The 16,356-nt window shown below is 50.9% G+C and overlaps 1 protein-coding gene and 1 non-coding gene across 5 annotated transcripts in view; both read left to right on the top strand.

Moving 5' to 3' along the window:
• Window positions 1-16,356, top strand: part of SAMD4A (sterile alpha motif domain containing 4A) — a 69,677-nt gene that overhangs the window by 20,979 nt on the left and 32,342 nt on the right. The gene's annotated exons all lie outside the window — the stretch shown is intronic.
• On the top strand, window positions 1,003-1,102 carry MIR1676 (microRNA 1676). The gene has a single exon (NR_035169.1). It is a non-coding gene; the product is annotated as a microRNA 1676 (primary transcript).

The following is a 16,356-nucleotide window of genomic DNA, read 5'->3' as shown; positions in this document are numbered from 1 at the left end:
GGTGGGACAGCAGTGGTCAGACCACAGCGGGTGCCGTGGGATGCCCAGAGGTAAGGCCAGGTCCCCCCATGTCGTATCACAGCAAGAAGGCAGGCTGCTCTTTGTGTCGCACCAGGTGTGTAGCGTGCTTGGAAAGCCTCCGGAGCTCCCTTGTGCTGCGTGTGAATGCAACCACGGTGTGTCCTTCTCCACCAGTCCTTGCTGCTAACGCATAGGTCAAAGGCTTGGAGGTTTTCCAACCTGTGCCATGATGAGTTTTTACCATATATATATATATAAAAAAAAAAAAAAGACGGTTGCCAGTAAGGCTTAATTATTTTCCGATTCGTTTAAGCTCTGGCAGAGGAGGTTGAGTTTACACCGAGTGTCAATGGGGCATCATGCATGTCCCCTGGCACTGCCTCCAGGATTTCTTTACCCCTTTCTCTTCCCCTCCTGAAGACGATCCGAGCCTCGAGTACGAGAGCCTGACGAGGGGAAACCGTGCAGCAGAACATTTGCTTGTGGTTTCTCTCTTCTCTCCCTCCCTTTCCCTGTGCGTGCCTGTAGGAGAGGGAGTGCGGGTGGGATGGGAGGGGGGGGGAGGCTCGAGCCCACATTTTCCAGCAGGGAGCTGCCGGGCTCGGCACGCCTGATGTGCCTGCTGCTTGCTGGGGTGCTGAGGGGGTGGGAGGATTGCTCCTAGTTGGGTTTGTAGGCTTTCAGCCACCCCTGCGCGGGCAGCAGTGTCTCAAGATGAGCATCTCCTGGTGCCTCCTTTTGATGCAGCCCCCGATTCTCCCTCCCCCATCACCTCTGTTGTGCGTTCGCTGATCCCAAGTGGGTGCGGGGCTCGGGGGGGAGGCTGTGGGGGCCGGGGGGCACCGCTCCCACCTGGGGGCTGGCAGCAGCTCCTCACCCTACAGGGCGGATGGTACGGCGTGCGGTTCGGCTATGGCGAGATGAAAGGAAGGGCTGCTTATCTAATTACCCCAAAGGATAATTATAGCAGGGAGCAGGAGTCGAAGGAATGAACTCTCTGGGCCTGACTCATCCCCTTTGCTCCTCTCTGGCAGCACCGAGAGCGAAGTGGGTGGGAATGTCCCCGGAGATGCTTCCCACGTCCGACGGCATCCTTGGATGCGATGGCTTTGTCCGGCAGCCCCGGGGCCACGCGGGGATCCGGCCGGTGCTGCTCAGCACGGGGCTGCCTGGCTCTTGGTGTAGCCCCAGGAAAGCAAGGAGGCAGCCCGCTTTGCCCACGCTCAGCACTCGGGTTTCAGTATTTTCGGGCCAGAGGGAGCCAGAGGGTTTGTCTGGAGTGACCTCTTGCATAAGGCAGGGCCGGAGCCTTCCACTCACTAATTCCTGAGTCATGTCCCGGATGTGTTTGAATTGGGCCATGTGCACCTAATTAGGGCAGAGCCTTGTTCCAAGGAGCTCGGTTTTGAATGAATGCGGCTCGAAGGTGTGCTCCTTACATAAGGCACCCACGTCCATCCTCCCAGCCCGTCGGCAGCCAGAGATCCTCCAGCAAGGCATACCCCACCACCCATCCGATCACCCGCATCTGCGTTTTCCAGACCTCTACCCCCACCTCGTTAACCACGGAGGGAATCCAAATGTCCCATCCCACCCCCCAGCCGGTTCCCGTTGCCTCGGTGCTGCATCAATGGGTCGCAGTGATGTACCAGCGAAAGAATGCAGCTAACCGCTGTCGGTTGGGATCTTCTCTCGTCCTACGGAAACTCCGCATTCTTCGGCCAGCTTGCGGCATGCCAGCACATTCCTGCTCCATGAGGTGGAAGCAATCCTGGTAGTGTGAGCTGTGATTTCTGTGACTGGGGTGGGGAAGCGCCGCTTTAAAAATACCCTTAATTATATTCTTTCTCAGCAACACATCGGAGCCGTTTTTAGCCCATTACGAACGCTGCCTTTTTTCCTCCTAAATCACTCCTATTATCTGATTGACCTACTTCTTGTTTGATGGGGTGGTTTCTTTTTTTCTTGTTTTTTTTTTTTTTCTGCCATCACGGAATGTTCTATTTACAGACACTTACAGCCCTTAAAGGAGAAGAAAATAAGAGGCCCTGTGTCATAGGATGGTTTGAGTTGGAAGGGACCCTTCAAGGCCATCTGGCCCCACTCCCCACGGTGAACGTGGACACTCACAGCTCCATCAGTGCTCAGAGCCCATCCCCTGACCATGGGTGCCTGCAGGCACCACCGCCTCTATGGACAACCTGTGCCAATTGGTGGTAGTTGGCTGCAGAGCAACCTGCTCTTCTTTGTATGACGATGAGGCTTGAGGGAGAATGGAAGCATCCCAGTTGTGTGTCCTAGTGGTGGATTAATGGGGCTTCCTTGCAGGATCCTGCTGAATTCCAGGCTGGATGTGGCTCTGGGTAGCCTGGTCTGGTGGTTGGCAACCCTGCATATAGCAGGGGGGGCTGAAACCAGATGATCATTGTGGTCCTTTTCAACCCAGGCCATTCCATGATTCTGTGAATGCAGTCAGTGTGATACAGGAGGTTGGGAACTCCTCGCTGGGGACAAAGAAATGAATGTGAGGTGTTTGTGCTGACCGTGGATGAACCTGTGCCAGCCCTGTGTCAGCCCACAGAGCACCTGGGAGAAACAACCCTGGCATCCTGTGTTAGAGGGGATGCTTAGGGAAAGCACTCTGTTTAGTTCACCCAGGAGGATTCAAAGAATTGATTCAGCCATGTATAAATACCTTTGCAGGCAGTTTGATCCGTGCTGAGTGGATAGAATAGCGGGGATCCCACAGGCATAAAGTGCTCATTACTCCAAATTCAGCAAGGTGGTGTAATTGATCACCACCCAGCCCTCCACAGCCATTATGCCAGCTCCCTTATGAATCTGTCAATAGCCTCTTAATGTTTTTTCTTCAAGCCTTAGCAGGAGATGTCTCTCCCCACACCCGATAGGTTTCTTGCTAAGGCTCCAGCCTTGCCTCCAGTTGCATGTTCTAAAGACCCCAGTGCTCCTTCAGAAGGAAGGCCCTGCAAGGGCACAGGGGTTCTCTGTTAGTGACTGTGACTTATCTCAGCCTTTTCCCAGGATTTTCCTCATCCAGCCTGACCTTGAATGCCTCCAAGGATGGGGCGCCCATCTTCTGGAACAAGCTGCCCAAAGGAGCTGTGGGTGCCTCATCCCTGGAGGTGCCCAAGGCCGTGGATGGAGCCCTGGGCAGCCTGTGCTGCTGGGGGCAACCAGCCCATGGCAGGGGGGGTTGGAACTGGGTGATCTTTATGGCCCTTCCAACCCAAGCCCACATGGCAGTGCCAAGAGCCAGTCGCGTTGCTCACCTGATGCTGCGCAGAGTGGAAAAATAAAACAAAGAAACACGTTGGCATCGGGCTCGTCCCACTCTCTATTCTTGGCCTGTTGTGATACCGAGAGTGTATTTTTAGGTCTGCAGTCATGTGTTTGCTGTGCCTCCCTCCCAGGGATGCCGGCAGCCCTGCCGGTCGCCAACCCTCAGCAGCTGCAAAAGAAGTCTTAAGGGGCTCCAAGCAACCTGTTGGGCTTTTGGTTGATCTATGAAAACAAAAAGTCCCAGTGGTAGTGATGCAGCCTGTAATGCTGTGATGAAAAAGACACTGCAGTACCAGTGTGCTCTGTTTTTAGATGTTTAGAATCGGCTTTTCTTAGGAAACTTGCCTCGTTGTCCAAAGACTTGTATAACTAGTGGTAGGAGGAGAGGTAATGGACTCAAGTTGCACCGGGGGAGGTTCAGGTTGGATGTTAGGAACAATTTCTTCTCAGAAGGAGTGGTGGTGTGTTGAAACAGGCTGCCCAGGGAGTGGTGGGGTCACCATCTCTGGAGGTGATCCAGAACTGTGGGTGGAGATGTGGCACTGACATGGGCAGTGGGCATGGTTGGGCCTGGGGATCTTGGAGGTCCCTTCCAACCTTAATGAATTTGTGGTTCTATATACCATATATATATATACCATATATCTATGTATATATTTGTGCTCGGATTTCTTCCCTCATTGAACACATGGAAGCTGTGATAATGGGGGCCCTGTGCTCCCCATGTAGGCTCTCACCTGCGCAGGAACGAAGCTCTGAGAGGAAAGCAGCACGATGGGATAGCTGTAAAGCAGAATATATCCACTCAGAGTGATGGAAAATCATTCACAAATCACCGGGGACAGCACATACTCCTGAGGAGCTGCTCTAGACAGGCTTTGTACACGCCAGACAGATAGATGGGAGTGTAACATTTACTCAGGAATAAGAAATGGAAAAACCTCACCCCAACCTTTTAATACCAACCCCTCTAAATTACATTTTTATTGACTTGTTTAAAATACAATGCAGGCTAAATCTGTTTCTCAAGAGTGACTTATGCCGGAGTTAAAAAACAGAAAGCAACTCTTGTCTGCCAGCCAAGCAAAACTTGGATTGGCTATTAGAACCAGGGTTTTGTTGGCTAGCATTGCATCTGATTACACGAAAATGTGGGAGCTAATGCTTTCTAAAGCTATTTTTCCAGCCTTTCAGATGTTGGGTCGTATCACCTACTGTATTTGATCAGCAAGATCTCCCTCCTCACCAGCCCTAATCAAACCCGCGTGTCTCAGGAAGCGCAAGAAAAGCACTTTTTTGCTCTAAGTATTTATTTCTAAGTAAGCGTAGCTGTCGTCCTAGACAAAAGATCTGTAAAACCATTTTGTTGAAGTGCAAAGGAGGTGGATGAAGTTGATTGCGAGGTAGTTCTGTGCAGACGAGTGGAAAGAGCCTGGAGATGATCTGTCTTCACTAGACACACTTGTCTGCTCTGCTTGTAAATTCTTCCTGTAACGAAGATTGCCTCAGCTCCTTGTGCCACTGCTTTGATGTCCTTACTGTGAGCAGTTTTGCCCTGTTTGATAAACTCATGCTTCTTGCTATGTGAGTCCCCATGGTTTGCCAGAAGCTAAAGGCAATAGGTCTTTGGCAGGACAAGAGGTAATGGTCTTAAGTTGCACCAGGGGAGGTTCAGATTGGACATTAGGAGATGTTTCTTCTCAGAAGGAGTGGTGATGTGTTGGAACAGGCTGTCCAGGGGGTGGGGGGGTCACCATCCCTGGAGATGCTCAAGGAAAGGGTAGGGGTCACATTTAGGGATGTGGTATAGTGGTATGGTGGTGATGGCTTGATGGGTGGACTAGATGGTCTTAGTGGGCTTTCCAGACTTTATGATTCTATGTTTCTAACCTTTCCTTCCGAAATGACTGCTGATCTTTGGGACTTGGGTTTCTGAAAGATACCTGTGGCTGCAGATGGGAGACCAAGGGAGGTGGGTTTGTGTCTTGACTGGAGATAATTCTATGGGAACTGTGTGGGAGCTATAAAGGAGTATTTAGCTACTTTAGATGTTGATGGATAGAGGTGGTGTTTTGCAGTGCTGCTCCTCAGGTTGTGAGGACCTCTTCTGAGAAGCGTGCAGAGTAAACTTTCTGTTGTATAAGACACTTCACAGGGAGTTCCTTAACGAAAAAGCTTTTTATAATAAGGGTGAGGCACTGGCACAAGTTGCCCGGAGAGGATGGGCTCTGAGCACTGAGAGAGCTGTGGGTATCTCTGTGCATTGCAATCCAAAGAGATGGCTTTTTGCCTTTATGGCCTCACCCCATGTGCAGGGAAGGTGCCAGGGGCATAGCTACAGAGCTTGTAAAGCAAGCCAGGAAGAAATGGCACACATGTCTACTCCAAGTCATGCACTGGCTGATTAGATGGCACTTACCAGCTTGGCCTCCTGCACGGTTTTCCCCCCAAGATCATTTAGGAGCATCATAGAATCCTAGGATGGCCTGGGTTGAAAAGGACCACAATGCTCATCCAGTTCCAACCCCCTGCGATGTGCAGGGTCGCCAACCAGCAGCCCAGGCTGCCCAGAGCCACATCCAGCCTGGCCTTGAATGCCTCCAGGGATGGGGCATCCACAGCCTCCTTGGGCAACCTGTTCAGTGCATCACCCTGCGGTGTGAAAGGCTGGCAGATTTGGTAGTAAAATGGCACGGTGAAGCCCCGGGGAGTCCTCAGCTGTGCTGTAGGTGTGCTCCTATGTCTGCTGTTTGCAGAAGGGGCTGCTAATGGAAAGCTGTTACGAGAATGCTGTTGTGTTGCAGATGAATAATGTAGTAAGTCTGAACAAGCAGTGTTTCTATAGGAAGCACTTGGGAAGATGTTTTATCTACGGAAGCGGGGATGCTTCATTAATCTCAGTGAATAATGCCAGACCATAAATTATCTTCGTAATAGATGTATTTACATAATGAAAAGTAACTGTGCTTGGTCTTACATGAACTGAGATTAGAAACAAATTCAAAGGAAAAGAGTTAAAGGAAATTGCTGGGCCTTGCAGGGAGGTTGCTTTGCTTTCAGCATCAGAAAATTTGAAAAGAGCCTCCTGGTAACGGGAGGAGATGGATGATAACGCAGAGGTGTGTGCCCCACGTCCTGAAGCTTCCCTACACGTCACACTAGGGAGGTTGGAGATGGGGAGGACCCAAGCAGCTGCAGGAATCCCTCTGAGCTGGGAAGCTTCAGCCTCCCGCAGCTCTCCCAAGGCGGATGCTGCAGAAGCAGTGACGAGCAGGAGGAGGATGCTGTTGCACTCAAGCAACGCAGCAAAGCCTTCTGCATCCCCATGGGGTGCAGTTCTATCCCCTCTGGCCAGATTGTGAAACACTGCGGGTATTCAGCAGTCAGATCCCCCTGCAGCCCAGTATGTGGCTGCCTGAGGCTGTGACACCTCCCCGTGGTCCCCTGCAGCTCCCACTCCCACCAGCTCTATCAGTGTTTTGGGTGCTCATCATCTCGCTGTTGTTTTTCCAGCACTGTGCCCATGGATCCATCAGCATGGCTCCTTTCCTTCCACAGTTTGCGCTTTGGGCATCACAGGAGCGAGCAGCTCACAGCAATTGTTGGGAGATGTGTGGATTTATCCATTGCAAAACCCCAGAGAACATTAGTGCAGAGCAGCATGGGCTGAATCTCTCCGCAAGGGTTATTGCAATGCCCTGCTGCTGCACAGGGGAGAACAACAGGATGCATGGAAGGTGATTTTCCTGTGCAGGAAAGAAAACAACACTTGTCTTCCATTCGGTTGTTTTTTTTCTCCCAAATACTGTGACATTTGGTCAGGAGAATGAAAACTTAAATCCTTCTCCTTGTGGGTTTTTTTTTTTTGGTAGTTGAAAGAAAACTTATGGGAATCGTAGAATCCTAGAATGGCCTGGGTTGAAAAGGACCACAATGATCATCCAGATCCAACCCCCTGCTATGTGCAGGGTCACCAACCACCAGACCGGGCTGCCCAGGGAAGAAGAGGAAGGATTTCGTTGACTGTTTAGAAACTTCTCAGCCCTGGGTCAGAGCAATCCCAAGCACAAACACAGGCTGAGTGAGCAGTGGATAGAGAGAAGCACTGGGGAGAAGCTCTTGGGACTGTTGGTGGACAAAAAAACTGTGTGTGATCCATCAGTGGGAACAGTGGGTTCCTGGATTGTCTGATCTCGTGGTTGGCAACCCTTGCGTGTGGCAAGGGGCTTGGAACAAGATGATTTTTGAGGTCCCCTCCAACCCAAGGCCATTCTAGGATGACAAGTAGGAGGATGTAACATATATATGCTGTGAACATGCTCAGTGCCATTCTGGGGACTTCCATGGGCAGCAGGTGGTGGGGAAGGGGAGTCCTCGAGTATTCAGCACCATACAAAGCCAAAGCAAGCAGCCAAGCAGCAGGGCCATGTAATTGCAAGGGCATCGTCATGCTGCCCATTAAGGTAAATGCTCATGCAGACCCAAGCATCTCATATTCAGAGCAGATTGAGGTGAGGAGAGGTTTCACAGGGAGATGCCAGAGAGGTGGTGGAGTCACCAACCTTGGAGGTGTTCAAGGAGCACTTAGATGTCGTGTTGAGGGACGTGGTTTAGTGAGAACTATTGGTGATGGGTGGATGGTTGGACTGGATGATCTTGGAGGTCTTTTCCATCCCTGGTGATTCTATGGTTCTATGATTCCCCACACTCCTGCAGAGCACAACTGTGGCCAGCGCTTGATTCTTAGACCTCAAGCGTTGCACGGAGGTTTTTATTGTAAAATCCCAGGTATGCTTTCCATGGAGAGTAGTTTATAGGTTGTGCTTTGAGGAGCCTGGCAGCAGAGCAAGCTCTAGCAGGGTCTTTAGGGTCTCGATCTTCAGTGCACTGGGGTGCTGCCAATGGGTGGATGTCAACTCAAGGTGCTCCCAGTGGACAGATGTCCTTTGTTGCGTCGCGCTGGTTTCCAGCAATAAAAATGGGCTCAGATCTGAGAATCAGGCCAAACCTCAGACTGAAGCGCGTGGTGGCGATGGATTGGCAGTTGGACTTGGTGGCCTTTTCCAACCGTAATGATTCTGTGATTGCGTGATTTGGATGCGTAGCTGAGTAAAGCCTTCCTTGAAACTCCTTCGTCAGGCACTGTTTCCTCTTAATACGTGGAAATTACATTATTGGCCGGTGAGCTTCCAGCATTCACTTTATTTTTAACATTTCCATGTCTGCTGTGTGACGGGAAGCAACGGCCTGTGAGCATCCAAAGATAGGAACCGGTTTGTTTTACCTTTCCTATGGCCGCGCTGAGTTTCGCTGAGCGCGTCTTGGCCGGGCTCCAGGAGGGTGAACCAAGCCCACCAGATTGAGCAGAATTGAATAATGACCGCCTTGCGGGAGCGATGTGGGGATTGAACAAAAAAGAGTGCTTTGAAGATAATGACAGCCCGTGCTTTGAGGAGTGCCGGCCTTGCAGAGCGTGCCGCTCATTAGCACGCCGTGATTAGAGGACGGGATGAGCAACGCAATGTGCGACGATGCCTGATTTGGATTTCCTTTAAGGAGGGAGTGGCGAAAGGCAGGGCATGGACAGAAATAACCGAGCATCTCCCCGGCAGATGGTCCCGTTCCCAAACCTAAAATTACACGGGATGAGGATGAAAGGAATTAGCATCTGGTGGCGAGGGGAGGGCAGTGTCCCTTCGCCCGGGGGTGACCAGATGGCCCCGGCTCTACCGATGGCTCCGTATGGGTGTTTCCAACCTTTCCCCACTTGCAGACCTCTGGATATTTATATTTTTCTCCCTCCAGGGGAGGTGCAGATTCCTGCAGAGCAAATGCAGGCTCGCTGGCAGGAGGCTCGCTTCTCCTGGTTCCCTTTTATGGACCTTCATCTCCCCGCTCCTCACTACAGGACCGGGTTGGGATCCAGCTGGGTACAAAACCCCTTGGGGACCAGCACCCAGGACATCACCGAGTGCCCTGGTGCTCCTTCCGTTATCCCAACCAAAACCATGTGTGGCCACACTGGATGCTGGGGTGTGCAGTGGATGCACAGTGGCTGTGCCCCAGAGCAACATTTTGGGGTGCCAGTGCTCATTTTAAGGACTTGTTTCAGCTGGAGCAGCGAAAGCCTTCTGGAGAGCCTTCAGCATCAGCAGCCCTGTCCGGGTTAAAACGTGATATGATGGGTGTCCCATCCCTGGGGACATCAGACTGGAGGGGGTTCTGAGCACCTGGTGGAGCTGTGAGTGTCTCTGTGCGTTGCAGGGGGGTTGCACTGGATGCCCTTTAGGGGTCCCTTCCAACTCAGATGGTTCTACAGTTCTGTGAAAGTGAACTTTTGAGTTGATTGACCCCCTCCCACTGTTATTATTAGCCCTGCACATATGGTAGTGCTGGGGGGCCCCGTGCACCCCATCCCCAGAGCACCACGGGAGCATCAGGCAGCGTGCAAAAAGCACTGGTGTTTCAAAGCAAGGGAACACCCAAGAGCTGAGGTTTACCATGTGCACAGGGGGATGCTGGCAGCGCCTGGACCCGCTCCAGCGTTTGTAAATGTGAATTACACAACATGGCAGCGCTCTGCAAAGGCCGGGGCAGAAATCTCTGCAAGAAGCCACTGGGACGAGTGGGGCTTCGCCTTCCTACGTCGCCACGTTGTATTTTTATTTCACTTCTGAGCTTAGTCTTCCAGGAAAGCCCATTAAAAGCTGGCAGCCAACGAGCGGCCTGCCGGAGCCCAGCGCCGACCGGCGATGCCGACGGATGGCGTGAGGTGCCGGGGGGAAGGAGGGGAGAGCAGGGATGTTCTCACCCCGCTTTGCTTCCTTCCTTCGTGTTTCCTATTAAGCCGAGGGAGCCGCGCTGATGCGGCCGCTTTTTCGCCTCCTTCCAAGCTGGAATTGAATGGTGGATGATTTCATCGCGGCCTTTTTATGTCGAAGCCAGCGGCCTGCGTCATGCAGCGGCGAATTCAGGCAGATTTTATTTGCATGTGAGTCATTGAGCTTTTCCAGCTGAATGTCACCGAGTTGGAATTTTGGGCTGATTTTGTTGTTGTTTTCGTCTCTTGGTGTTTTTCCACCCGCCTCTGTCGCTGCCCCGCGCTCCCTTCCACCCCCCAAAAAGAAGAGGAAGGAGCTGAAAGAGCCCCAAGCTGGGGTTTGGGTTGGCAGGGCCGAAGGACGGGATTGTGAACGTTTAGTGGGGGGGATGGGGGGGTGGGGAGAGAGAAAAAGGATGCTTTATGTCTCTCCCCGGGCCGGCGCGAAGCCAAGCCAAATGGAGGGCTCTAATTTGGGAGTGGTGTTACTGCAGGTCAGAGGGAGTCAGTTGCGGGCTAATTTGGGATTGCTGTCACATGCGGTAGCTGCAAATGCTGACGGTCACGTGGAGCTCGCGGCCCCTCGTACAACTGAGTTGGATTTTGTTGACAAGGCTGAAGTAAAAAGAAAACCTCTCCATTTTCCCTCAAAAGATGGGCTGGTCCCACAGCCCCCCGCCTGGCTGCCCGCTCGCCCCGGCCCTCGCTGCCCTTTGCACAGAGAAGTTTATAAATAGAGCAACTCCTCCATTATGTGCAGCTCCAGCCTCTTTATTTTTACACTGGAATCCGTTCAATGATTAACAGTTGAAACCATGTGCTGTATATCAATACCTTACATACCCTTCATAACTTATTTTTAGTATTTTCCCCCTTCTCAATCCTTTATCCATGTTAGGCAACACAGTTATGACATCCAGATAATATATTTTTTTATAGCCTCTGAAGAAACTTATCTGCATTTCAATTGAGCTTTTGCTACGAGGCTTTTTGCAATTGAAATGAAGGAGTCAGAGGGGTGCTTCCTCAGCTGTGTGCTTGTGCCTGTAATCTCCCTGCTGAAAGTAATGGAGATTTGGGTGTTTTTATGGATTGGCCTCAGAGGAGAGTTACAGAAGTCATGGAATTGTAGAATCACAGGTTGGAAAAGACCTCCAAGGTCACTCAGTCCAAGCCCAACCCATCAGCACCGTGTCCCCCAGTGCCACCTCTGCCCTTTGTCATGTGCTTTGTTATGTTTGGCTTCCTATATCCTAAGAAATTTCACTCAAAACCTGGACAGGAGGGCACGCAGAGGCACGTGAGCAACGTAAACCCAAGGCACGTAGAAGCAGCGAGCTCGTCTACCACCTGTACCCCATGCTCCCCAAAGCAGCAAAACCCTGCAGGTTCTGCCACTGCCACAGTCCTGAGCTGCAGGAGGCACTCTGTCCCGTTGTGCTTTTAATCCTCACTAACCCAGCCCAGCAGCCACCCAACCCAGCAGATTGCAGGATGTGCTGGATTCCCTCCTCTGCTCCTCCTATGGCCCGAGAACAACATAGAAACCACATTTTGGTGTCATTGCTTCCTTCCCCCTGTCCCATACAGAATGTCCCCTTGCTTTTCCTGCTGCTTTTTTCCACTAGCAGACAGAGTCATGGAATGGCTTGGGATGGGAGGGACCTCCACGATCATCCAGTTCCAGCCCCAGTGCCATGGGCTAGTTGCCAGCCACTAAATCAGGCACCAGGTCAATCTGCCCAGGGCCCCATCCAACCTGCCTTTGAACACCTCTGGGGATGGGCATCCATAGCTTCTCTGGGCTTGGGAGCACAATGCCTCCGGTGCCCAGGAGGAGCTCATGTGCTCCAGTAAATAAATAGAAACTGGCACTGTGAGTCCTTGTCTGGTGACGGGCTGCCTGCTTGAGCTTCAGCTGGGGTTTGCTTGTCCTCCAGCCTGAGCTCGGAAGTGTTTTGCTATCTCTGAGAGGTGTTGAAGACTGCGAGTGCTCGTGCCCGTGGCTCATTGCTACCCTACAGCGCATAGGGATAAGGCAAGGAATGCTTCAGAAACCACCAGGACATGTCTGGGGACTCCTGTCCTATTTGAATCTCAAGCACATGAGTTTCTGATCCACTCCTGTTAGTCATTCCCCACAGCATGTCCTTTTTCCCATGCCCTGGTGAGTATGTGGCCTCCTCCTGGGCTTTGGGTAAGAAGTGCCGAGGTGGTGCCTTGTCTGGCTCTGAGCTCTGATTTCTGACACTGCACCATTTCCCACATTTTGCCGTCCAAGTCAGGCAGAACTTGTGGGATTTTCACTCTTCAGCCCCGATTCACATCCATTGGCACTGCTTCCATCAATGCTGTCATTGCTCAATGAGGCTGAGCCTTCTGGACCGCGGCTGATGAAATTGGGAATGCTTATTCGTCTTTCCCAGGTATTTCATTGCACTGAGACTCAGTGCCATCGTGCATCAGATCTTTGAGGTCCCTCCCAACCCAAGCCATGCTGTGATTCTGTGATCAGCGTGGCGTGGGTCCCTGTGGCACCTGTGGGGCTTTTGATGAGGTTTCCCAGCATGTTTTCTTAGCTGTGACTCAGTGAGATGCTCCCCATGTTGCAAAGCTCTGCACTGAATTAAAAGTCATGTTGCTAGGGAGTATTATCATAATACGTGGTATTATGCTCTGTAGCAAAAGTGTGTGACAGATATGGCCTAGAAAATAAGGCCATAAAACTTCCCACCAGATGCATGGTGTGAAAATGGAGCGAAATTCAGCTTGGTATTTAATGTGTTGTGGAAAAAGACTCACACTCCCAATGGGTTTCCTGAAAGTCTGCTTTGGGTTGAAGACCATAGTGGTGCATCCCGTTTAGAATAGGAAAAATCCCCATTCCTGTTGCTGCATGTGCTGGAGAAGCACACACACACAATGCTTGTGCTGTCTGACTCTCCAGTGCTAAAATATATTGCTTCTGGATTTGTATGAATGGATTCAGAAGAACTGGAGCTCTGGAAGGTCACTGGGTTTAGGGAGAAAATAGTGTTAAAAGTGAAAATCTTTTTTTCCTTCTACTCATTCTGCAGCACAGTGGAGCCAGGCTCTCCTGTCCCTGTAGCTCTGTGTGAATTAAGGGATGTTTTGTGAAGGGATCTCCCAGTTCATTCTGCTGCTGAACAAAACAATGAGTGTTTTGCTCCCTCTGGGAGCATCCTTTGCAGCGATGTCTTCCATGCAAGGAAGGGAACATGCACTGTGAAGCAGGCCATTGACAGGGCTGACCATGCTTTGGAGAGTTTGGGGTGCTGCGTTTAAAAGGGCGGAGATGCAAGTTGGGCTCATGTGGTAGCCTCCAAAGGGTTGGGGTTTTGTGGATTGGATTGGTTTGGTTTGGTTTGGTTTGGCTTTTTTGCCATAAGCTGCATGCCGTATGGTCAGCAGCACCTTAAAGTGGCTTGCTTAGAAGAGTTGCAAGACCTTGGCTGTTTTTCAGAAGTGAAGTGTATTCAAGACACAGCAGCCAGCCCTGTGATGCTCTTCCATGCTCATCTCACCTCTGCATCAGGGTACCTTCATTTCGGAGCTGTGGGGACCTGACCCTGCGCACAAAAGTTATGGCTGATGATGGCCAAGAAGCTCTTTGGAGCTTGCAGCCCATCAGTGCCAGCAGGCCCATCCCTGCTGCCTTGGAGATGGGTGCTGAAGAGTTTGCCTGTTGCAGATAAAGGGATACTAAGGCTGATTGCTGGAATGTTGCATCTTTTGGCTAGAATTGCTTTCAGTGATTAAATTGACTCTGCTACATTTCACAGATTGAAGGGATATCGTGTAGTTAGTTTACATGGAGGTCCTTAATCTCCTTCATTAAAGACAGTGAAGATCCTCCATCGTGAAGTCCTCTGTGCTTCTCTCAGCACTGAATCCTGGGCTACAGCCACAAACATTTGCTTTTGCTACCTTTGCTTTAGCTATTGCCTGCACTGAGACTTCTCCAGCCACCTCCATGCAGTACCCATTGCTCTTGCTCCATTTTTACGGCATCTCCTCTTTCTTCCCCGCCACCCACCATGGCCTGTTTGTCTCCCCTCCTGCTCTGAGCATTTCTGCCAGGAGAAAACGAAACGTTAGGAAAGTACTTGATATATTTTTATCCCTGTTGAATGTGAGGTAGCTGCTGGCAACACAGAGGAGTGTCAGCGCCAAGTGGACCCATAGGTTGCAGAGCATAACCAGCACATTTTCCATTGAGTCTGAAGTATGCACTGGTTGTGGTGCTGGAGGAGGGGTGCTGTATATGGGCTTTTCATGGCTGAAGGTGCGGTTTGCTGTCTGTCTGTCCCCTTGTAGTGGCTGCTGATGACAAAAGATCCATTTGTCCTTTGAGATCATCTGCATGGAAGTCAACCAGGTAGAGGAAGGGGCAGTGCCTTGTTGTGTTGCGTTATAGAATGACAGAATCATTCAGGTTGGAGGAGGCTTCAGGGTCCTCAACCCCAATCCATCCCACCATGCCTGCTGCCCATGTCCCTCAGTGCCACATCTCCACATTCTCTGAACACCTCCAGGGACGGTGACCCCACCACTCCCTGGGCAGCTGTGCCAGTGCCTGAGCACTTCCTTGGAGAAGAAATTCTTCTTGATATACAACCTGAACCTTTCCTGGCACAGCTTGAGTCCCTTACCTCTCATCCTATAGAATGAAGCAACTACAGACTGTTGGGTTTTGTAGGTGTTGAGTTGGGCAGTCCAGGAAGGGACCTGATGACCATGAAGAGCAGTCTACAAGCCTTCCTGGTTTCTGCTTGTTTTGAGACCTCCTAACTTTTCCCATCTCCTTGCCAGCACTTGTTACAGGAATAGAGTTTGGCCACCACTTCCCAAATTTCTTTCCAAGACCTGCATGGGTGAGAGCCTTGATTTTGGTGAGATGAAGAGCAGGATTTGGGTTCACCATCTTTTCAGCGAGAGCCATGCTCACAGCTTGCGTCTATCTGCTGCAATTGGCAGGTCTGCAGAAATCTTTGTCGTCGAGATATATTTCTTTTAATTAGCATCGGTTGCCATAAAGCAAAGGCACATGCTGAAATACTTATTATTGGCCTCTCATGCAGGGGAAGGCTGCCAGTTTTTAATGGCGGGGGTATTGATGTGTTCTGGAAGGGGTACAGAGAGGGTTTCCAGCAGGGTTCTCACTTGGTTTGCTTGAATGCTGCTCTTTTGATTGGGCCTTATGTAGGGAGAAAATGATGTAAATCCACCGAAACAACGTGTTGTGTCTTCTGGCCAAAATCTGGCTTTTTTTTTTTGCTCCCTTGTTTTCAAACCACTCTGTGTGGGGTTGGGTATGGCCACTCTGTGCCACTTGAACTTAGCACTAAGCCAAATAACACCTGATTAACATGACCTCTGGTAGTCGTAGAGCCAGCAGAAGCATTACGATGGTCTCAGGATTAATGAACGTGGAGTCACATCCTGCTAGAGACACGGCTTTTATCTTCTGTGGAAGTTAAGGGAAACAAGAATGGAAGGAGGCTTGAGTACTGATTCCTGAGTGTCTCGAGAAGATGCAGGACATGAGTTAAATCAGACTGCAGTTCGTCCAGAAGCCAAAAAAAAGAGATAAATTCAAGCTTAGCTCATCAAAATCCAAGTGGTAGGATTGGACCCCAAGAGTAGGGGTGGTGTTTGCCTCTTGGTGGTGGCATTTCCCTGGAAGATGGCATGTTGGCCAAAGAGACTGTTGGGCTGTTAATACATGTGCTGCTGGAGCTTTATGAAGCAGGAGAGGTCCAAGTGCTATTTTTTATGCAAAAAAGAGTGGATGCTTCCACTGAGCTGTGCCCTGCAGCAGTGCCAGGGCCGCATTGCTGACGCAGGAAACTGCAAACAATGGGAAGCTCTTCTGGGAATGCCGCTGAGGAAGAGTATCTGTACATGGGCATTTTTTGCCCTTCCTGCACACCCAGAAATAGCCAGCATGTGCACCAGGGCAGCCAATTGCAGTCTTGCTCCAAGAAGGTGCAGTGGTGTACCTGGGGTGTAGACCATCCTCAGCTTAGTCTATCCGTAGGAGGGTTTTGTAGGCGGTCAGCTGGGTTCCGTTCCTCTTCCCAGACCCCAACACTGGGGCACATCCCATGCAAGATCAGGGATCCCAACATCAATTTTGGATACAAACTCTATTTTTAGTCCTTGCGTAGAGCTGGGAGCACCAATCCGGTTGG

This window comes from Gallus gallus, chromosome 5 (genome assembly GCF_016699485.2).
Source record: "Gallus gallus isolate bGalGal1 chromosome 5, bGalGal1.mat.broiler.GRCg7b, whole genome shotgun sequence".
Classification (NCBI taxonomy): Eukaryota; Metazoa; Chordata; class Aves; order Galliformes; family Phasianidae; genus Gallus; species Gallus gallus.
This window is presented reverse-complemented; position numbering and strand designations above follow the sequence as displayed.